The sequence below is a fragment of the Canis lupus genome, chromosome 14 (genome assembly GCF_011100685.1).
Source record: "Canis lupus familiaris isolate Mischka breed German Shepherd chromosome 14, alternate assembly UU_Cfam_GSD_1.0, whole genome shotgun sequence".
In the NCBI taxonomy this organism is placed as follows: Eukaryota; Metazoa; Chordata; class Mammalia; order Carnivora; family Canidae; genus Canis; species Canis lupus.
In genome coordinates this window covers 23,780,864-23,802,791 of record NC_049235.1, presented here as the reverse complement: position 1 = coordinate 23,802,791, position 21,928 = coordinate 23,780,864, and the positions used below count along the sequence as shown (strand labels likewise).

General features: G+C 38.2%; 1 protein-coding gene across 4 annotated transcripts in view; it reads right to left on the bottom strand.

The window, feature by feature from the left end:
* Nucleotides 1–21,928, bottom strand: part of NXPH1 (neurexophilin 1) — a 433,511-nt gene that overhangs the window by 402,679 nt on the left and 8,904 nt on the right. For all 4 annotated transcript variants that reach the window (XR_005369461.1, XR_005369460.1, XR_005369459.1 and 1 more), the window contains exons 4-7: nt 21,133–21,220; nt 9,812–9,976; nt 7,734–7,800; nt 6,671–6,731 (exon numbers count right to left, since the gene is read on the bottom strand). The gene's annotated coding sequence lies outside the window, so the exon portion shown is untranslated. The remainder of the gene's footprint in view (nt 1–6,670; nt 6,732–7,733; nt 7,801–9,811; nt 9,977–21,132; nt 21,221–21,928) is intronic.

The following is a 21,928-nucleotide window of genomic DNA, read 5'->3' as shown; positions in this document are numbered from 1 at the left end:
AAGAAAGAGATCCCTAGCACCTAGAAAGACTCCATAGAAGTACCTCATGAGGAAAGGATCGATCGGCTTTAAACCCAAAGACCCAAAATGGCTGAATGAAGATTAACGAGGGCCTCTTTCTAGGGCAGACTCACAGGGAAAACAGGCCCAGGCTGGACCAAAGATTGTCTGTTAAATCAAGGACAGAGCTTGGTTAATATCCTGGGCTCCAAAATCTAATTATTGAATTGAGCCTGGTTCGTGACCTTAATTGACAGTAGGGTGATCTATTACTTAAGCATGAGCAGAAAAGTCATGGGGTCTGGAGAAATTTTCATCCAAGGGCGCCCAATGATTACTGAATGAATTTTAAAGGGGCAGCAAAGACAAAAATAAAGACCATTTGATGATATACCATGAATCCTGCAACACATGCATAATATGTGCATGTTTTTAAATAGAATGCTTCAGGAGCACCTGGCTGGCTCAGTCAACAGAGTGCAGCCATTGAACTCAGGGTTGGGAGTTTGGGCTCCACATAGGGTGTGGAGATTACTTAAAGAAAAAAATCTTTACCAATAAAAAATAAATTAAAAAAAAATGAAAAAAAAAATCTTTAAAAATAAATCCATAGGATTTTCATAAATTCCCATGAAATAAAGAATAATAATACTCTCAATTTTACATCCATGCTACTCAAGGTGTGTCTGTGAACCAGCAGCAGCAACACTGGCAGCTTTTTAGAAATTCAGAATCTCAAGCTTCACCCCAGACCTGTTAAATCAGAACCTGCATTTTAACAACGTCCCCAGGGGATTCATATGCCTGTTAAAGATATAAAAGCATTGCCTTATACCACTCAGCTGTCCATAAGAAAGTCTTTGTGATATTTGAATATCTACTAATTGTGACATAACCATTCCATTGAAGTCATCATAAAGGACTCAAAATACCAAAAAATATGTTATAGCACTTTGGCATTTTCAAAGCTCTTTTTATTCCTGTAATACAGTTAACTGGTTGACTTTTAATCTGATTCGGGTATTTCACCTGTTACCTCATACACTTAGTACACATGAAAGTGGTTGCGCAAGTGACAAGAAAACCTATCTCTAACACCTGGTGTTCCTAGGCCACCTTCCAATACCAAAGAAAGATTAGATATATCAGCATCTGTTATTGAGTAATACACTCACATTAGCTTATCCTACCAATATGGACACAGAACTTCTAGATTCCATGGATAAGTGAAAGACAGCCTTCCAGATTACCATAGCCTCAGGAAAATTTGCTTGGGTGGCTTCTTCAGCAGAAATGGAGACATATTACCTCCTTTGGCTGCTCACACCCCTTTAATTCAGCCTCTCTCACTAACCGGGATACCCCTCGCTACAAATCAAGAGGCAAATTATCATCTCAGTGTCAGTAGATGGATTCAAGGGTAAAATTTGCAAACATAAATTTTACTCAGGAGAGCCAAAGAAAATGCAAAATAGTATGAGAGGCACCCAAGACATAAGCCAGATATGGGTATGATGGGCTCATGGTATTTAGATGATACCAAATCAATATTTATTGAATGAATAAATATATCATAAATGAATAAAGGAAATGAATAGGTCTGGAATGCATATGTTTTAGGCTACTTTGTATTTCTAAATCCCTATAGTTCCCTGATGAATGAAATCTATGCAGTGTTTCTTTTTTATTCTTTCTCATGCTTGAACTCACTTTACAGCTGTGGGGATTCCATTGTGTTTCAACAGAGCAATATTGAAATCCAGACAAGGCCATCCTCATAAGATCACTAGCTATGGTTTTAAAATTTTAAATCTGGGTTCCATCACTTGTAGGCTTGTAATCTTCGATAGCTATGTAACTTGTGGAGCCCCTATGTCTTCCTTTATAACATAAAACTAGTAATGCCTCGTCTATGGGATTATTGTGTGATTTAGAGAGGGTAACGACTGTGGAAGTTTGTAGCATGGTGTGGGTACAGAGTAAGTCCTCAATTACTCACTGTACATTTCTTGACCTCACTGCCCCCCTAGATGCCTTGTTCTGGGCTTTGCTTAAATCTTATTCCTGTCCTTATTAAATTCACTCTCTGAGGCTAATATAAATTGTCTAATTCTAGAAATTATTCACAGAGGCAAAGCATAGAATTAGTTTTATTTTTCTACTTTCAAGTTCATTTGTAGGTTCATTCATACATTCATCAAATAATCTATTGAGCACTTAGCAAGCATCAGATATAATCCCAATATATCCAACTAGAAATAAGCCTCATTAAGAAACAATTCTGTAACCAGTGCTAACAGTCAAAATGCTTGCTGCTTGTTCTGCTCTGCATCAAGTTCCATCTGCACAGACATTCATCCATTTACAGGGTCTGTGGAAATGGATCAATATTGAGATATATAAAAATTCTCATATACAGTTCTCTTCATAACAAAACGTATTTGAGTAGAAAATGATAGACACACACATCAGGTCATATTTATATTCATATAAATATTTTCATATTTATATTTTCTCATTTTATTTCCTAGGGGGGGAAAGGCTCCAATATTAGACTAATTCAGAATGGAATGCCTGTCAATGTTTTTAAGCTCCAATTGGTGAGAAGTGGCCTTTCCTAATTACCATCTGAATCTCCAAGATGTTGAGCTATAGGTGTCATGATTCTTCCTGGGCAAGACCACTAAACAGCACTGGTAAGCACACATGGGGCATTTTCTTTAATCCTGTTCCAGGATGAGTTGCTTGTATTAGGTACTTTTATATTCACATGAACTTCAAATTCTTTTTTTTTTTTTTTTTTTTTGGACTTCAAATTCTTTACCAAACCAAAGTCACATGAATGGAACAAAGAAAACAGGTACTGTTTTAGGTATTGGATTAGAAACAAAAATGATTTAGCCTCAGTTACAAATGACTTTATAACTCTGTATCTTCTGAGGAGGGAAAAATAACTTTAGAAAAAAAGATACAACCTGTAAATTTTACAGATGCTTTTAACAATAAAGGTAGGAAATGCAAGTGAAAAATGAATCTCAGAAAGGAGGTACTCATTGAAAGATAAAATATTTTAAGTCCTGAGAACACTGGTGACCACAAAGATGAATAAACCTAGTTTAGACAAGAGTTGTAGACTACAGAGAGAAGATGGATCTTTCTCCCAGAATAGTGATTGGCAAGCGATCCTACCAAGCAGAAAAGTGAAGAGACTCTTAGGTGGGATGCAGAAGCAGAGCTTGGGGCTTCTTTTGGATTGTTCCACGTCTCTGGGTTTTAGGAAATAAGCATGCTGAAACATACTATCAAATGTTTAAACAATACTTAGGATTGTATTTCATCCCATTTAGCTGGCAACGGGGTTTTAGAATGATGCCATAAAACACTGCAAACCTTCAATCTAGCATAAATAAGGCTAAATCCTTGCTCATGATTCAGGTGAGTCCTCTTGCATCCCCAGCATTCAGCCTGGCTCAGAGCAGGTAATCTGTAAATATTTGCTTAACGAAGGAGGTTGAACTGACCTAGAATTTGTTTAGACATCCCCATATCCCAAGATTTTGGAATTAATTGTGACCTTTCATGTGTGTGTGTTGTATGTTTTCCCTCTAACAGAAATTAAACCAATAAAATAGACTTTATATAAAGGGCTCAGCAAATTAATGATAGTTTTTCACATTATTAAAACAAAATATCTAACATATAAAAGACTAAAATAGTTATTAGTATCCTTTAAATTTAAATTCTATTTGAAATAATGAAGTGAGGGATCCCTGCGTGGCGCAGCGGTTTGGCGCCTGCCTTTGGCCCAGGGTGCGATCCTGGAGACGCGGGATCGAGTCCCACGTCGGGCTCCCGGTGCATGGAGCCTGCTTCTCCCTCTGCCTGTGTCTCTGCCTCTCTCTCTCTCTCTGTGACTATCATAAAAAAAAAAAAAAAGGAAATAATGAAGTGAAAGCTCACTGTGTGGTACACTGTGTGTATCATTCCTCCACCCCTTGCATTTGTATTTCCTACAGTAAACAGACAAGTAAGTGCAGCTTGATAAATCCTGGCAAGCAGTGGGTACTCTGCACTACATCTCTTGAGAAAAGAAGATTGGAGAACACAGCTTAGGCCAGAAGCCCTAAGTAATTTTCTTCCACACTAAACTGCTATCTGTTTGACTGCTCATATCAGAGGAGGTTATTACAGTGTGATGAGAGAAGACAGCACTACAAAACCCTCCTGCAAGACCATGGTAAATCAAGTACCAGGGTCTAACAAGGAGGAACAAGTTGTCCCCTTGTCTGATGTTCCTTGCTACCTTATGGGCTCCTGAATTCATGGAACAGTCACTAAGGTTAAAACAGGGAGAAATGGGAGGTTCTCAAGGAGAAAAGCTAAATAAGCCCTCAGGAAGGGCAAAAACTAAGTTAGCTATGATAAACCATAAACATTCTCTCATTCCCTCATCCCCTCTGTCTCTCTCATTCTCTCTCTTACTTTCATACACACACACACACACACACACACACACCTTTCCTTATTGTTTTGCTAATCAGTTCCATTCTTCTTTTACCCACAACCTTCCCCTAATAGCCCCCTCCCATCTAATAGCAGGCTTCCTCTGCTGAGTCAAGCAGACAGACACTTCTCTAACACCAACTTACAATAGTCTAAATGGAGACTTAAGTTCTCAACTCCATTTGACCTATTACATCCAGCGTCCACCATTAATTGACAAGTTTTCTCTGTGACATTTAGTTCATATCTCATCAAACCAGTCCATCTTTAGGTCACTAGAGGAGTTATCTTGCACCTGCATATAACTAACTAATTTCTCAGGAGTACCCATGAAAGAAGCTTTTAAATATATGAGCCTAATCTGGTTCTGATACCAATTTTGACCACCAAGCAATGCTCAGGGACACCAGGTGGATGTCCTACAACTTAATTCTGATACTACCTGGAGATTGCATCAGATCCCAGAGGTTAAGGGTTTAGTCCTACAAGATTGCCCTTCCCCTCCAACTCCAATGCCAGTCATCAAGTACAGGTTGTTACCTGTGCTTCTGACCAGACTGCATATAAACCAGAGATTCCCCATAACCCCCTCCTTGGGTTCAATTATTTGCTGGAGCAGTTCATAGAACTCAGAGAAACTCTTTACTTACTAGATTACTGGTTTACTATAAAAGGATGTAACTCAGGAACAGCCCGATGGAAGAGACCCATAGCATGAGGTAAGGCACTGAGCTTCCATACTCTCTCCTGGGCACTGCCTGCCCCAGATCTTCATGTGTTCACCAGCCCAGGGACGCCCAATTCTATCGTGTTTTTTTCGGATCTTTATAGAGGCTTCATTACAACCCCAGCTCCTCTCCCTTCCCTGGCAACCAGCCCTCAACCTCAGGTACTTTGAAAAGTCACCTCATTCACATAACAAAAGACATCTTTATTGTTTTCATCATTTAGGAAACTACAAGGATTTTAGGAGCTCTGTGTCAGAAATGAGGACAAAGACCAAATACATAATTCTTATTATATTTTATTTAGTTAGTTATTTTTAAAGATCTTATTTATTTATTCATGACAGAGAGAGAGAGCTAGAGGCAGAGACACAGGCAAAGGGAGAAGCAGGCTCCACACAAAGTGCCCGATGTGGGACTGGATCCCGAACTGCAGGGATCATGCCCTGAGCCAAAGGCAGACGACGCTCAACTGCTGAGTCATCCAGGCATCCCACCTAATTCTTATTATAAATCACAATATCACAACTCATGAAATGCTGGCCAGTCCTGGCTCCTGTCAGGCAAACATGGACTCTGAGGACAGTAGAGGCCCAAGTCAAGAATTCCTCTCCTAGCTGTTCAAGGATGCCAGTGTTTTTAATCGCTCTACCCAGCATCTTCTGCTCAACTGATCCTGGCTGAACAGAGCTGGCCAATAGCAGTGATTTCCAATTAATTAAATCATCTGAGCAAAATGTCCATTTTAAATTTATTTCCTATTTCTCCTGATTTTTTTCTCATAGAGTAATTTATAAAGATCCAGAAATAAAACTTTATTTGCAGAAGGTGAACTTATAGTGAATGGAATAATTTTAACATGACTGCCAGTAATTTTTCATGTATCTAGCTTTCTTATGCTAGCTGAAATTGATCTGGCCAAGTTGGCACATAATTAATGATACTACGTTACAGCTTATAATCATCTGTATTTAATTTGCCATTTTAAATAAAATTATTGCCAATAAAAACCATCAAATTTTCTGTAAATTTTTTTTGCAGCTCTCAATAAAATTTTATACATGCACAAAGACCCTACAGACAATTGATATCACTGGGAACTTTTAGAATTATCAGAATGACTAGTATATTAGCTCAGTAGTCATGTCTCTTAAATCTATAAACACACTACAATCAACTATATAAGAAAATAAGGTGTAAAATAGAGTAAGAATTTGTTTAAGCATACTTATTGTATGCAGCCTTAGAACTTTAAAATAAAAAAAAAACTGCAATTGGAAAGAAACTATACAAATAAGTATAACCTAAACACAATGTCTGACCCATCATGATAGGTGCTCAGCAAATGTCTGGCTGAATGAATGGACATGGAGAAGACAACACAAATGTGGCATATATAAGTACATACACAAAAAACTACAGAATGACATTCTTTTACATACCAGGAGATAGAAGAACATGTTTTTACACTTGGGGATCCCGAAGATAATGTTCAAGTAGCTGCTAGAAAGATGGAAAAGTAGAGGAAAATCATTTAGACCAATGTGTGAATATCTACATTCTCCACTATTGATTTGAATTGAAATATTAAAATCCAAGAACAATAATAGATTTAGTATCTTGAGAAAGGAGGAAATTTTAATTAAATTTTGCAAACAAACAAAAAAAAATTTGCAAACAGAATAAACCTCTCAAGTATTAATGCCTCTTGAGAGGAAAGGAATTAATAATAAAAGTATAGTATAAGTTGAAAAAATAAAGAACATGGACAAAATTAAGAAAAAAATTAATTTATAAAGAGAAATTATTCCAACACAATAAATATCAATAATACAATAAAAGAGGAACATAACAGGAAGTCAGGAAGGAACTAGTTTCATAGTAATAGGTTTACAGAGAGAGAAAACATCTACAAGAACCATTAGGAAATTTCCTGGCATAATGTGGGTTAACAGAAGCTGAAAGTAGCATTTATTTTATAGAAACTATACACACCATACTATAGCTGATGCATCAGAAAGATTTATTTAGAGTTGACATTTGCTTCTTGTTGAATTCCTTAAGGAGAGCTCAAACTAAATGAGGAATTTCAACTTATAATTTTTAAATTGTGTTTATGGTAATTAGTATATGAAAGATGAAAGGTCAAAGAAAAAAATGACTTGTTTAAAAAATACATATCTTTCCATCAAAGTGCTTCATGTTGTTCCAAGTCTTTAAAAACATCTTTAAGATGATACACCATCAACAAAGATAAAAGAATGATAATATCTGCCTAAGTAAATCCCTTTCCTTTCTGATAAAAGAGAGAAAAGGTAAATATTATAATCCTCTTCCAATTTCCCTAGAACCCATAACTTTAAAAATTGAGGAGGAAGATCATTTTCTATGAGACAAGTAATTCAAAAGGTCGGGGATCTTTAAAGATACACTAATTTGTCCATGTTGCCATGAGTATAATTTGCTAGTTTACTTCTGAGGCAAATGCCATTTTTTATTACTCACATGAAATAGTTAATGCCCTCCTCCTCTCCAGCACATACCTACTTCTCCAACACACTTGATGTGTTCCCTATAATGCAAACCCAAAATTAACTGGAAAAGAACAAAGTGAAACCTTATCTTCATCTACAAGAATGATTCTAAACACAATGACAATCATGCCAGACAAAAGAGACACAATTTCGTATTTACAATGTAACATCACTTAAAATACTTTGAAGTAACTAGTCCTTTAAATATTCAAGGCTAAAGTGTTTCTGGTTGAATTGCTAAACTAGCATTAAAATAAAATACATGCTTTCTTATTGGTTCTGTTTTATTTTTAAATATGTTGGCTAAACACCTGTCTAGAACAGTAGCTAATTATAGGAATTCCAGAACCTAGTTTGTGTCTGCATTTTATGGAGAGTAGGAGGAATGATGGCCCATGGTTGTGTTCTCCCAGCCTCTGACTTTCTTAGTCTTCTGGATTACTCAACAAATATTTACTTTTATTTATTTTTAAGATTGTATTTATTTATTCATGAGAGAGAAGCAGAGACACAGGCAGAGGGAGAAGCAGGCTCCCTGCAGGGATCCTGATGTAGGATTCGATCCCAGGACCCTGGGATCATGACCTGAGCCAAAGGCAGATACTCAACCCCTGAGCAACCCAGGTGCCCCACTCAATGAATATTTAATAATAAATGAGTGAGGGAAGGAATGTAAAGAGGGAAAGGAGGGAGGCTAAAAGGGGAAGCCTGAGAGGAGAAAACAAAAAGCATTTTTGTGATTTTTTTTTTTAAGATTTTATTTATTTATTCATGAGAGACACAGAGAGAGAGAGAGAGAGGCAGAGACACAGGCAGAGGGAGAAGCAGGCTCCCTGCAGGGAGCCCAAAGCAGGATCCAGGGTCTCCAAGATCACGCCCCGGGCTGAAAGCAGCGCTAAACCTGGAGCCACCCAGGCTGCCCTTCAGCCACCCAGGCTGCCCCATTTTGTGATTTAAAAGTACTTGAATGATCTCAAAATAGGTGGGCAAAACAAGCCTACCAAAGATTATATGAATTTTCTAGGGTATAGCAGGCAAGTAGTCCTCCATCTGAAAAATAAGTGGATTTCCATCTATTTTTTTCTTGAGACTTAAAATTTCTCATATATAACGAAGACATTTATACCACAATCAGTTTTAATGTGATGTTTGGGTTGTTACAATCGAAATTTAATTTCACTTAGTTGTGTTTCTCAGATGTGATCAATGACTGGCCATGCATGGATTGCCTGGGATAGTGCATTTGCCTTCCTCCCAGAGTAATTATTAGTAGCAACTCACTTCACTCAGAAGTGTCCTGGTTTGGAAAATAATTTTTATGGTCACTCAACCAATGACCAAATGCATTTGAAAATCCTGGTTCTTATTAAAAGGAGAGCTTCCAGGTCCCACCTTAACCTAATAGCTTCAAACCTCTGAGGGGCAGGCCCAGGATCTGCATTTTAACAGACAACCCTTAGGTAATTGCTAGGGTTACTAAACTTTGAGAATTGCTGCATTAACATATAATACAGAGTAATAGATTTCGATGAGGAGAAAGCTTTCAATGAGGCCAGTAAATGAAAATAAACAAGAGGTGACATTATTGAATAATATACCTAAAGCCACCAATATATAATTGTGTTTATTCGGCAAGTTTCTTTATGGCTTGCAACCACTACCACATCTATCTTTGTCTCAGAGACAGAGATCAGTAAAACGGCACAAATGAGGAAGATAGCACCACAGGACTTCATCTAGCTTCTGTATTTACATTTGTTTTGCCATCATTCTAGGTCTATGTACAATAGCCTCCCTTCTCTACAAGGGATATGTTCCAAGACCCCCAACAGATGCCTACCACTGTGGACAGTATGAGCCTCTAATTGTATTATGTTTTTTCCTATACTTACTTCCTATAGTTTAATTTATGAATTAGGCACAGTAAGAGATTAACAACAATAACTAATAATAAAATAGAACCATTGTAATAATACACTGTACTAAAAGTTACAGTGGTCTCTGTATGGTCTCTCTCTCTCTCAAAATATCTTACTATACTGTACTCACCCTTCTTGTGATGACATGAGAGGATAAAATGCCTGCATGAAGAGATAAAGTGAGGTGAATGACGTAGGCATCATGATGCAGCAGCATTGGCACACTAATGATCTTCTGACCATATGTCAGAAGGAGGATCATCTGCTTACAGGGCCACACAGTGGACCTTGGGAACTGAAACCACAGAAAGGACACCACAGAAAAGGTCAACCTACTATATATTTATTCCCTGTCCGTTCGACTTCATTCTCTTTCTATACTATACTAGGCTACCTAAAATGAACTGGTCATTCCAGATGGTGGTTTTTCATTCTTCAGCATGCCATGTCCTCTGTAGATCCAAATTTTAGCTTTAGAAAAATAAATATAGTTTTCCAGTAATTATGCCAAGTTCCCCGCCTCCTGCCCCCAGAAATGTAAGGAAAGAGAAAGAGAGCAGTGCAATCCCATGAAGGAAGAGATTAGCTTGGAAGTCTTTTCTTCCTGTAGCTTTATTCTCCCCAATTCTTGGATAATTTTTTTATTAAAACTAAGCAACTCTGGGGTGCCTGGGTGGCTCAGGGCATTTGCCTTCAGCTCAGGTCATGATCCCAGGGTCCTGGGTTGGAGCCCTATATCAGGCTCCCTGCTCAGTGGAGAGCCTGCTTCTCCCTTTCCCTCTGCCCTTTCCCCTGCTTGTGCTATCTAGTGCTTTCTCTCTCGAATACATACATACATACATACATACATACATACATACATACATACATACATAAAATCTTTTGAAAAATTAAGCAAGACCATGTAGGAACACTGTACACAAAGGTTGTCCTTGATTTCTATATTAGTTAACCAGTGCTCTCTGATTGCAAGGAACATAAAAATAACTCTGGCTAACTTAGCCAAAAAGAGAAGATTATAGGAAATTTTCTAAGCAATCCATGAAATCTAAAGAGAGAGTGAAGGACAAAGTCTCAAAAGGGCAAAAAGTGGGGAAGTTCCAGGGCCTCAAAGAGTTTATAGATCTTTCTCTAAAATTTGCTACTAATGTGACTTAAATCAAATGGCATCTCATCTCTCTGTCTCACCATTTCAAATTTTAATAATTGGTATACAGATCATAGAAGGCAGCTCCCTGATAGGCATTCGTGGCCACGTAGACAGAATAACAGCACAGATATAATCTGGGGCCTATGTCTGTGCACAAAGGAATAATTTCTCTGAGAGGAGAAACTCACAGTCGACTATACAACTACCTGAAAGCCATGTGCTCTAATGCACCTTCTGGCTACTTCACACACACACACACACACACACACACACACACACACACACACGTCTTTTTCCCTCTATTCCAAAAACAAACAAACAAACAAACAAACAAGTTCAAAACATATGATCCAACCAAACCTCACATAACCACAATGGGGAACAACCAAAGTTATTGCCAGCCACTGCACACAGAAGGGAGATGCTGGCCTTCAAGCCCAGGACCTCCAGCTAATGTTCATTCCTCTTCAGTTCTGTCAGAACCCCATTTCAGTATTCTATAGCCTATGAACCACGTGATAAATTGAACCATGATCTGGATAACATTATATATCCCTGGAAAAAAAAGAAAGAGACAAGGAAAGAAAAAATAATTATTATAATTCTCATTTTAAAAGGAAACATGAGAATAAATACTTAGCAAGGAAAATACTGGTGCAAGCTAGTCTTCCATTCTGCAGGCATTCACAAGACTGCTGCTGACATATGAGATAGATTCCTCCTTTGCTTGTTCCAAGTTCTCCTGGCTTGCAGCCAACACCACAGCTTGCCAAAGATCTTTGCCCTGATTGCACAAAGAATCCAATATGCCCAGGTGGTAGTCTCAGCTCCCAATTCAACAAAATCTACATTTTTTTAACCCTTGGATGAAACATTTTTCCACTGAGTACTGAATTGCTCAGGCTAAAGTGTTAAAGAAATAATTTTAAAGAATTAAAGTAAAACTTCTGAAAGTGAAAGAGTAAGTGTGATTATTAGAAATGTCTTCACGCCTAAGTCCTAGGTTGCATTACAGCTGTGAAAACAATATCAAATGTATTAGTCACTGGTTCCATTCATGTTCTAGATCCTACAACTTAGCATATCAATATTACAAGATGCTACTTCTTAGATAGTGTCTGGTTAAGTTTCCAATAGGTCCTTCCAATGAAGAGTAGGTTCATCAGGATGACAGGATATTTATATAATAAGGCCAGGCAGTCAGTAGCCTTTGCCTTGTTTGGCAGTGCAGTGAGTTCACTGATTAAAAACTATGTATGGAATCCTGTGATGCTTTTGAGGCATGTAAGAAGGGAAAGCAAATCCAAATCCAGAAAGACTATTCCAGTAATGATAAGTCGTTGCTTCTCCATGATGAAGGGGCATTTCCAACATGCAAGAATTTATCTGCCACAGGGTAGTAGCCCAGGTCCCCGAGAATCATATTGCTAGTCATTCTTGTTTAACAGTATATGATTAGTCTAGGTGAAAGGAAATATATGTTACTGAATCCAAGCATCACCTCCAGTCTGGTCATCACAGTTCTTATGCCCATGAACCATCAGACTGGCTCTGTTGAGGATAACTGATTCCCACAGAAGGAATCATTTTGTTCTCTGAGTATTAAGAACCTCTTCTGCAATGATGCCTCTTTGTGAGCATTCACATGAACACACATATTCTTACTCTGGGCCAGTTCCAAATGGTCCATCCACCCGTCCCTAAAACCTCATTGCTCTCAATTCTCCAATCTTGATCCTTCCAAGTCCCTAACGATCTAGTCAGATGAGCACTAAAAATTACCCAGTATGATTCATTCAGCCTTAGCCAGCTCTAAAATATGTCCACTGTCCCAAACCTCCTGCCCCAGTATACACATCATTGTCCAAGTCACTCTGGCCCTTCCCTCAGAGACACCTCTGACCCCTTCACAATCCAGCAATGAATGGGTAAATGTCTGACACAACAGCAGGTCCTCAGCCATTTCAGTGCTAGATTCCAACTGCCTTACTTGTTACAGGTTTTGGAAGTTGCCCATGTGCCAAATCATTAGCTTAAGAATTAGTATAGATTCTGACCTCAGGTAAAGTAGACAATAAAATGTTTCCTTCTAAGCAAAGTGAACAATAAAATTTCTGCTCGAAACTTAACAATTATAAGCATTTCCCTTCTCACTTGTAGTACAGGGCCACCCTGAAGATCAGCAGTACTTCCTCTCAGCTGTCTGGGGCCAGCATATCACGCAAAACTATCTGTACAGCAGCAGGCTCAAGTGACTCTGTTCCTGATCCACTAGGCATAGGAAACTCCCCATGAGACTTAAGGAAGAAAGTAATGTAGGAGTACAACTGCCTGTTTATACAGTTTACCTGTGTCTTCAGGTTTCCCATAGGCTCAGCTTCACAGATTTCTCTTCTTTCTCAATCCACTTGAGGTGGAGTACTGCTGGGAGTGGCTGGCTTTACAGCTAAGTGTCTGGGACAATACCATTTCAGGTCAGTCATCAAGGTACCATGGCTGTGTTACACCAGATGGTGGAATGATTCAGTCTCTACATGAGCCTAGCCATAAGCCAGGAATCATCTGCTAAAGAAGACTTTGCCTTTGGGATTGTCTCATTGGGGCTTGTCATAGACGACTCCCTATAGCTTTTGGCTGGGCCATAGACCTTTCCAGCAGTATTGGATCCATGTTTGGAGACTGTGCTAACTGGAAAGCCCCCTCAAACTTTGGGCCCCACTCCGAACTGGCAACTTTTGGGTGGCCACCCAGGAAAAGGTCAGCATGTGACAACACTATGTCCAAAATCCCAAGAGGACCCAACTTACTGTGCCTGGCAAATTCTCTTCAGAAATTTGTAAATGAATGTTTCATTATCTCACATTAATGACAAACTCAATGTTTAACTCCATAGTGCTAAAATTTCAAAGTACTGCTCCCTTATATTAATCAAATGTGATGGTTATTTTTTTCTTCATTTAATTCCTTCCTTCCTTATTCAAACTTCATCTACTTACAAAAAGGATTGAAAGGTCCTTATCATGTCACCTTGTTTTTTTGTAATAAAATGTTAGCAAGAAGTTGCAGAGTAAAATAGCACATTATAAAAGTTAAGTAAGGAAGTAAGTTCATCACTTAGCTACATTTAGTTTCTATGTTATGAATCCATATGCAGAAATCTGCTCATTTGAAAATGTAAGGCCCATTCAAAAGCTCTTAGAATCTTTAGATCTTACGTGAGACAACCAGAATGAATATTGCCTTGTCTCAGTGGGAAATCATCCTTTGCCATGCTCTTTGGAAACCATCATAGCCAAGACTTTAAATAGAAATGTCTAATAGGAATTTTTTTAACAAATCACTCTATTCCCTTTAATAAAAATCAGATGTAAACTAACACCTATGTTCTTAGTACCCTTTTTAAAATAATTTTAACACAATTTGATTTTGAATGCTCTCAAAAAATGCTTTATTTATTTCTATAAGTTTTTAGAGATCATCTGCTATGTGCAAGCTCTATGTGAGGCCATAGAGAAATAAGGCCCAGTCAATAAACTATCAAAGAGTTTATTTGTGGTCTAGGGACATATGAATGGCTCAGTCTATTATTAAGCATTTGACTCTTGATTTTGGCTTGTTTCATGATCTCAGGGTCATGAAATTGAGCCCTGTGTCCAGCTCCATGCTGAGCATGAAGCCTGCTTTGGATTCTCTCTCCCTATCCCTCTGGCCCCTCTCCTCTTCCTGCTTGCTGCTCTCTCTCTCTCTCTCTCTCTCTCTCTCTTAAAAAGAGGAGGGGTTGTTTATGGTCTAATAGAGGATACAAATAAGTAGAAAATTATTAGGCAGTCCAAGAGATCCTAAGATAGGACTAATAAGAGGGTGTTGTGAAACTGGGGGTCAGGGAAGACTTTTCATAGGAAGTGGAATGTAAGCCAAAGTCTAAGGGAAAAGGACCCACAAAGACCAAGATGCTACTAAATAAAGGAAGAAGAGTGAGTTCTGGGCAGAGCAAAAGTTATGTACAGAGATCCAAAGCAACCACAGAAAGCACAGTATGTTTGGGTTCTTGAAGGGAGTTTGGTAAAGCTGGCTCTTAGAATTGGGGGGCTGGTAGGTAGTAACCGTGGTAGTGGAAGAACAGAGAGGCTAATGGAAACATACGTGTAGTAGGATGTGGTTCCTTGGCTCTGCTACAGCTCTACTTTCTCTGTTAAATGAATCTCAGATGATTGGCACAGAGGCATTAAATTAAGGAACAGCTAGGGAATGAGTCAAGGCAATTATTACTTCACAATCATGAATTTAGGGTTGGGCATATGGCCCACTTTTGGCCAATCAGATCTAAGGAGAGGTCAGCTGAAGCTTTCCTCCCAGGCTAAAAACAGACCCTCCCAAAGGAGAAGGCTGTTGCCTGCTTCTTACCTGTCTGTAATGCTCATGTAGGTCTTAAAAGCTGTTTGAAGCCACTTTCCTTGATCAAGGAAAAGACCCAAAGAATTACAGAGCTAACTAAGGCGTTTTCATTTAGTGGAACTGATAAACCATCACTGGACCCATTTCTGTCTTTGTCTTCACTTCTTGGTATGTGAGAGAATGGAATGCTTTATTATTTAAATCTCTTTGTCACTGTTCTGTTACTTGCAGCTAAGTATCTTCCTAAAGGTTATATGAAGATGGAATTGAGAAGCTTGGGGCCGTGTCATGAAGGGCCTTACAGCTATTCCCATCTAGACTCCTCGTTTACATGTGACAAAAACCTATTTCTAACTGGCTTAGGTGAAAGTGGAGAACTCGTAGGAATGTCCTAGGGTATCTTGTGTGATGCAAGGAAGGATGAAACAACTAGCTTCTGGAAGGACGGGGATACAGCCAAGGATTAGGGACAACTTGTATCAGGGGCTTCAAATACCACCAGCAGATTGTTCCCTAACTCTCATCTCTGCTTCTCCCCATGGGCTGGCTTCATTCTTTCTCGCTATTGCCTGGATTCCTGCACATTGTGAAAAACATGACCACCAAGAGCTCTGAGCTCCTCATTTAGCTTCCACTCCCCAGGAAGAACTAGCACATTCTCCCTCTAATATTAAATTTAAGAAACCCATTTAATTCCTATGAATAAAGAAGTAGTTCTGGATGGCCAGAACAACAGGTAACCATTGCACAAGGGACCATCAGAAAATTTAAGCAAAGAGAGAAATAATTAAATTTGTACTTTAGGAAGATGACCTTAGGCTCAGGCTAGAGAATGAACTAGGAGGGTAGTTCTAGGAGAAACGGCAATCGTCATAACATTTGTGAGAAGTAATACTTCTTAAACAAAGGTAGACATAATGCAGATAAGATTTTAGCTCTTATTTAAGCAGCACTGATCTAGCCATTGTGTTTAGTTCTTTGCAAATCACAATAAAGAATACAACTTGTCTTATGGTAGCAGGGAATAGATGGGAAAGTGAACAGAAGGCTGCAAAAGTTTTGGGAAAAGATTAATCAATTTACCTGCTTTTATTATAACTTTTTAAAGTCATCTTAAGATTCTATTGGCCTCAAGTTCTGCTGAGGCTAATGCTTATTCAATACTGACTTAACACAAAAATTGATTAACAATTCACAAGTTTATTTAAAACTTAAAATATCAAATATGAAAATCCAATGATCCACCCTTATCATTGTTCCTAGCAATCTAACATATTTTAGTAGAAAATCATTTATTTCTTCTTCTGCAGAAAGTACACAGTTTATCTGAAATCAGAGGCAGATGAAGCCTTAGGATGTATAAAATGCTAATAAATGAAAGCAAACAGTTGTAAATAAAAGCATAGTCATGAAACAAAAGACAGGCCAAGTAAATTATACATAAAAGTAAAAATAATTAACCCAAATAAATGATCAAATATGTCATTAGTGCAATTTAAAGATGGATTGGGTGGTTTCAGAAATAGGTTTTGTTCTTGTTTTGGGGTATCTAGATCTGTTCTAGACGGGTGTTTCTTCAAGAGAGGACCACATACCAACAAAACAAGGGAATAAGACAGCAGATGGGGAAAAAGTCAGATTGAAGAGGGTAAAGAAAATAAAGAGAACATCTAGAGGTATCTTATAGATACCCCAAGGAGAGAGAGAGCATGAGTAGAGGGGAGGGGCAGAGGGAGAAGCAGACTCCCCACTGAGTAGGGTGCCTCATACAGGGCCCCTGGGATCATGACTTGATCCAAAGGCAGGCACTTAACCAACTGAGCCACTCAGGTGCCTCTCTCTGACTTTTTTTAAGATTTTATTTATTTATTAATGAGAGACACAGAGAGAGAGAGTACACGGCAGAGACACAGGCAGAGGGAGAAGCAGGCTCCATGCAGGGAGCCCCATGTGGGACTTGATCCCGGGACTCCAGGGCCGAAGGCAGGCACCAAACTGCTGAGCCACCCAGGGATCCCCTCTCTCTCTGATTTTTTTTTAATTAATTATTTAATTATTTATTTATTATTTATGATAGTCACACAGAGAGAGAGAGAGGCAGAGACATAGGCAGAGGGAGAAGCAGGCTCCATGCACCGGGAGCCCGACGTGGGATTCGATCCCGGGTCTCCAGGATCGCGCCCTGGGCCAAAGGCAGGCGCTAAACCACTGCGCCACCCAGGGATCCCCTCTCTCTGACTTTTTAAAAAGACAGAAAGTAATCACAGACATTGGGAAGGTCTGCTTATATATCAAGAAAGCCAGGACACATTTTGAAATAAAATTATAAGATTCTATAATAAAGACTGAATGGTAGTAGTAATAAGGAGTGGTATCCATATGGATACAAATATTTTTTAAGCTATTCTAAAATTTTTTTCTGTTTTATATGATGAAAAGATATTTCTGACATTAAAAAAGTAGAACATTTATGACTAAATCTGGTAGAACAGAAGACTTAACAGAAATAACAAACTCACCATGGTTAGCAACAGGGCATCAGAATGACATGTTGATCTTGATAAACTTACAGATGCTAGAGTCCTACTCCAGACCTACTGAATCAAAATCTTGGTGGATAAACCTAAGACTAGGAAGATTTTGATTCACAGTGAGAGCTGAGAATCACTGCTTTAAACCAGGACCAGAGATACACTACTGTCACCTGATGAAAATTTACCTAAAACTTACCTAAATTTAAGGATAGCTTTCTGAACAGTGGTTTCTTTTGCTAGCTTAAATCTGCCATGCTAAACTGCTAAACTCACCATCACAATTATAAGCATTTAAAAAAGGTAAATATACAGAGAATATAAAAACTCTTATTTGCAAATTTGTTAAGCTTTACTCAAAATACTTTGAATCCTAAAATATAATGCAGTAGATTTATACACGGTTTTATCATTTATAAGGTATATTCACATGCACTAATTAGATTAATTCCTAATAACATTTTATTTTGTTAAAGATTTTATTTATTTATTCATGAGAGACAGAGAGAGAGAGAGGCAGAGACACAGGTAGAGGGAGAAGCAGGCTCCACGCAAGGAGCCTGACACAGGACTGGATCCCGGGTCTCCAGGATCAGTCCCTGGGCTGGAAGCGGCACTAAACTGCTGAGCCACCTTGGCTGCCCCCTAATAACATTTTAGAATGAGATTTATTGTCTATATTTTACTCATAAAGACACAGCCTTAGAGAGGATCAATGATTAGTCTAGTGGTTCCTAAACTTATGTGCATGTTGGGAAATAAATACTAATTTATTAGTATATACGTGTCAAAAAATACTAATGCCTGTATCATAGCCTTAGAGAATGAGATTTAATTTGTCTTGGGTGTGACCTGAGTTATGGCATTTCTTTAAAAAGAACCCCTGTGAATCTAATTTGCAGACAAATTTGGGAAACACTGGACTAGCCCCAAAACACTCAGATGGTAATTAATGAAACTAGCATTTAGGCATTTTGATGTTAATGCTTTATGTTTGGCATAAAGATCAAAGACAGTAATTAACCTCAACTAAGACTTCTTGAGTTTCTCAATAAAGCAGGGTTTCCAAATTTCTCTGGCTATAAGAATCACTAAGTTGGATATAAAAATACAGATTCTTAGAGGACCTTCCACAGAATTTTCTGATGCCATAGATTTGGAAAGTTCCTGGGGAATGTGCATGTTTCCAAGCTATTTTAGTCTGTGTGGACTGCTATAACAGAATACCATAGAATAGGTGGCTTATAAACAACAGAAATCTATTTCTCACAGTTCTGGAGGTTGGCAAGTCCAAGATCAAGGCCCTGGCAGATTCAGTGTCTGGTGAGAACCCACTTTCTGTTCTGTTTGTAGACAGCTGTCTTCTGTGTCTTCACATGGAGAGGGAGCTCTCTGGGATTTTTTTTTATTTTTATTTTTTTTAAAGATTATTTATTTATTCATGAGAGACACATCGAGAGAGAGAGAGAGAGAGAGAGAGAGAGGCAGAGACATAGGCAGAGAGAGAAGCAGGCTCCATGAGGGAGCCTGATGTGGGACTTGATTCCAGGTCTCCAGGATCACGCCCTGGGCTGAAGGCAGGTGCTGAACCGCTGAGCCACCCAGGCATCCCTGGGATCTTTTTTATAAGGGCTCTGAATTAGCTCTCAAAAAATCATCACATTAAGGATTAGGCTTTAACATATGAATTTGGGGGCATGTGAACATTTATAGTTTATAGCACAAGTGCTTACATGATTTTTAGGACAAAATAAGAGTGGAAAAAGACTATAATAAGTAATATCACACTCTATCAATATTATAAATCATTAGTATTGAATATCAAAGTTTTAAATTATTAGTACTGAATATCAAAGTTTTAAATATGGTTAAGAATTAATGGAGAAACTTAAACAAAACAGAACCAAAAGAAATAATAGGCCACCCCAACTCAGAGGAGTGTATACAAACCATTGTGTATACAAACCTAGTTGTACACAAACCACTCAGCAATTCAACAAATTTTCATGGGTGAGTTCATTGATGAATATCTAATATAGTACATCTAAGGCACACTAGTAGATGTGCTGAAGACACACAAATGAAGAAGGTGGAGTCCTGGCTATTAAAGACCCTGATTGCCTGTGTGCATCTCTTGTGGAAAAATGCAAACTGCTTGAACTGGCTCTGGGTTTTAAGACCAATAGTCTTTATTTCCCTACTTGAGAAAGTTTTCCTTTCAGATTGCTTCAGTGAGCATTTAATGAGAACTTTAACAGGGATTTAGAAGATACAGAAAGTGTTGGGGTAGCAGTGGTGGTAGTGAAATTAGAAGGGCCAGGAGTTACTGGGTACTCTGAACTGGGAGCTGAGGAACACCTTCAGGGAAAGTCTGGCCCTGGCACCTGGAGATAGTGATCATTCTTGAGTGAATGAATTTGGCAGGGGGGATTGGTGACAAGGATGTGTGGGGTTAGTGAACAGGAGAGGACAAGCAGAAGAAATCAGTGTTCGCAGGTGAGCAAGGCAAATTAGAACTGATAAAGGTGTTGAATTTCTTGATTAGGCATTTGATTTTGATGTAACCTTTGGAAGATTTTGTAGTTGGGACTGAACCAGACTATCATAATAGAGTTTAACTAACTTCGTACTTAAAGAGTAATTGTAAGGCATAGATTCTGTTTTCTATTACTTTACACATCACCCTCCCCACTCCAACCCAACATAACCCACCACACCTACACAATCACACACGTGCACACATGCCCAATTCTCAGCTTAAAGTAGATACAAAAACAAGTACTTAAAATACTTATATTGTGACAATCTTCTTTTTTTCATTATTGTGAACAATCTTAACTAGCTTAGTGTTAGTCTAAATGTACAATCATGGAAGGAAAAAAAAATTTAAATTCCAGACAAGAAACAGCTAGAGTTGGAAAAGCAATGAAGATAAATAAGATCAAGAAAAATGGACAGGACAGCTGAGAAATAGTAGAAAAGAAACTACAGTTTCTAATAGTGAATCATAAATTTGTAATGAATGGGGATTTAACAATTAATTGAGTATATGAGGTAAATTACTAGAAAGGAATTCAAAATAATTTTGAAGTTTTTAAGCATGCCAAGATAAGTAAGAAAAAGAGCTTTAGGAGGAAGATATCTTTAATGTAAAGTCAATTCATAATCCTCTCTTCCCACTCAAATCTGGACAACCTCTAATCCCCCAAAGAGATATAGGGATTCCCAGAACCACTTTAAGCTTTTCCAACTCCAAATGCCTTTATGCATATAGCTCAAGATCGTCACCCAGGAATAAAGTCACTTTATTGGAAAAAAGGAAGCGCTTGAGCCACTGTATGGGTTCCCCCCAATTAGGGAGCACCCAAGCTTTACCTAAGCAATTCACATTTGTCATGGTGACAGCAGCAAGGAGAAAGGAAGCCATGGACTTTTAGCACGTGGAGGAAGCTTAAAGTTTAATCTAGAGATTAGAAGAACAGAAGATAAAATCATTAAGGAATTTTATAATATAAACCAGTAGAAGGTAAACCAGTATTTACAAACATTTTCAAATGTGAAAACTTCTTAGTTTCTTCTAGAGTCAGAATTTAAATCATCCCAATTTTTGCAAATTGTAAAACACTATATGTACACTGCAAAAAAGCCAAACATTTACTAACGAGTATAAATGAACCCTCCCCCCCGCCCCCACTTCCAGCTGCAGCCAAAAAGAGATCACTCCCTGGAGACAGCCTCTGTTAACATTTTAGTGAATATAAATACATAATAAACATAAAATATTGACTTAAATAGAATCATACTTCACAGTGTTGTGAAACATTTAAGAAATGTCTTGACCTTATTCTCTTTAACAGCTGTCAGCATTCCAATATGTAAATGTACTAAACGTGTAATTCAGTTAAATAATCCTTACTTTAGATGAACAATTTACTGTTTTCAAGTTTAACTTTATAAACAGTGTTCTGATGTTCATCTTCATAGGTTTACTTTTGTACACTCAACTGATTATTTCTTTAAGGAAAATATCCTAAAAGCAGAAATGCAGAGTCACAGGTATGCACAATTAATATTTTGTATGTATTGCCAAATTTCCCCTCATAAAAGTATGTAAAATTTTTGCTTCTATCCTCCATTTGAGAGCCTGTCAGTGTCTGTTTTCCCATATCCT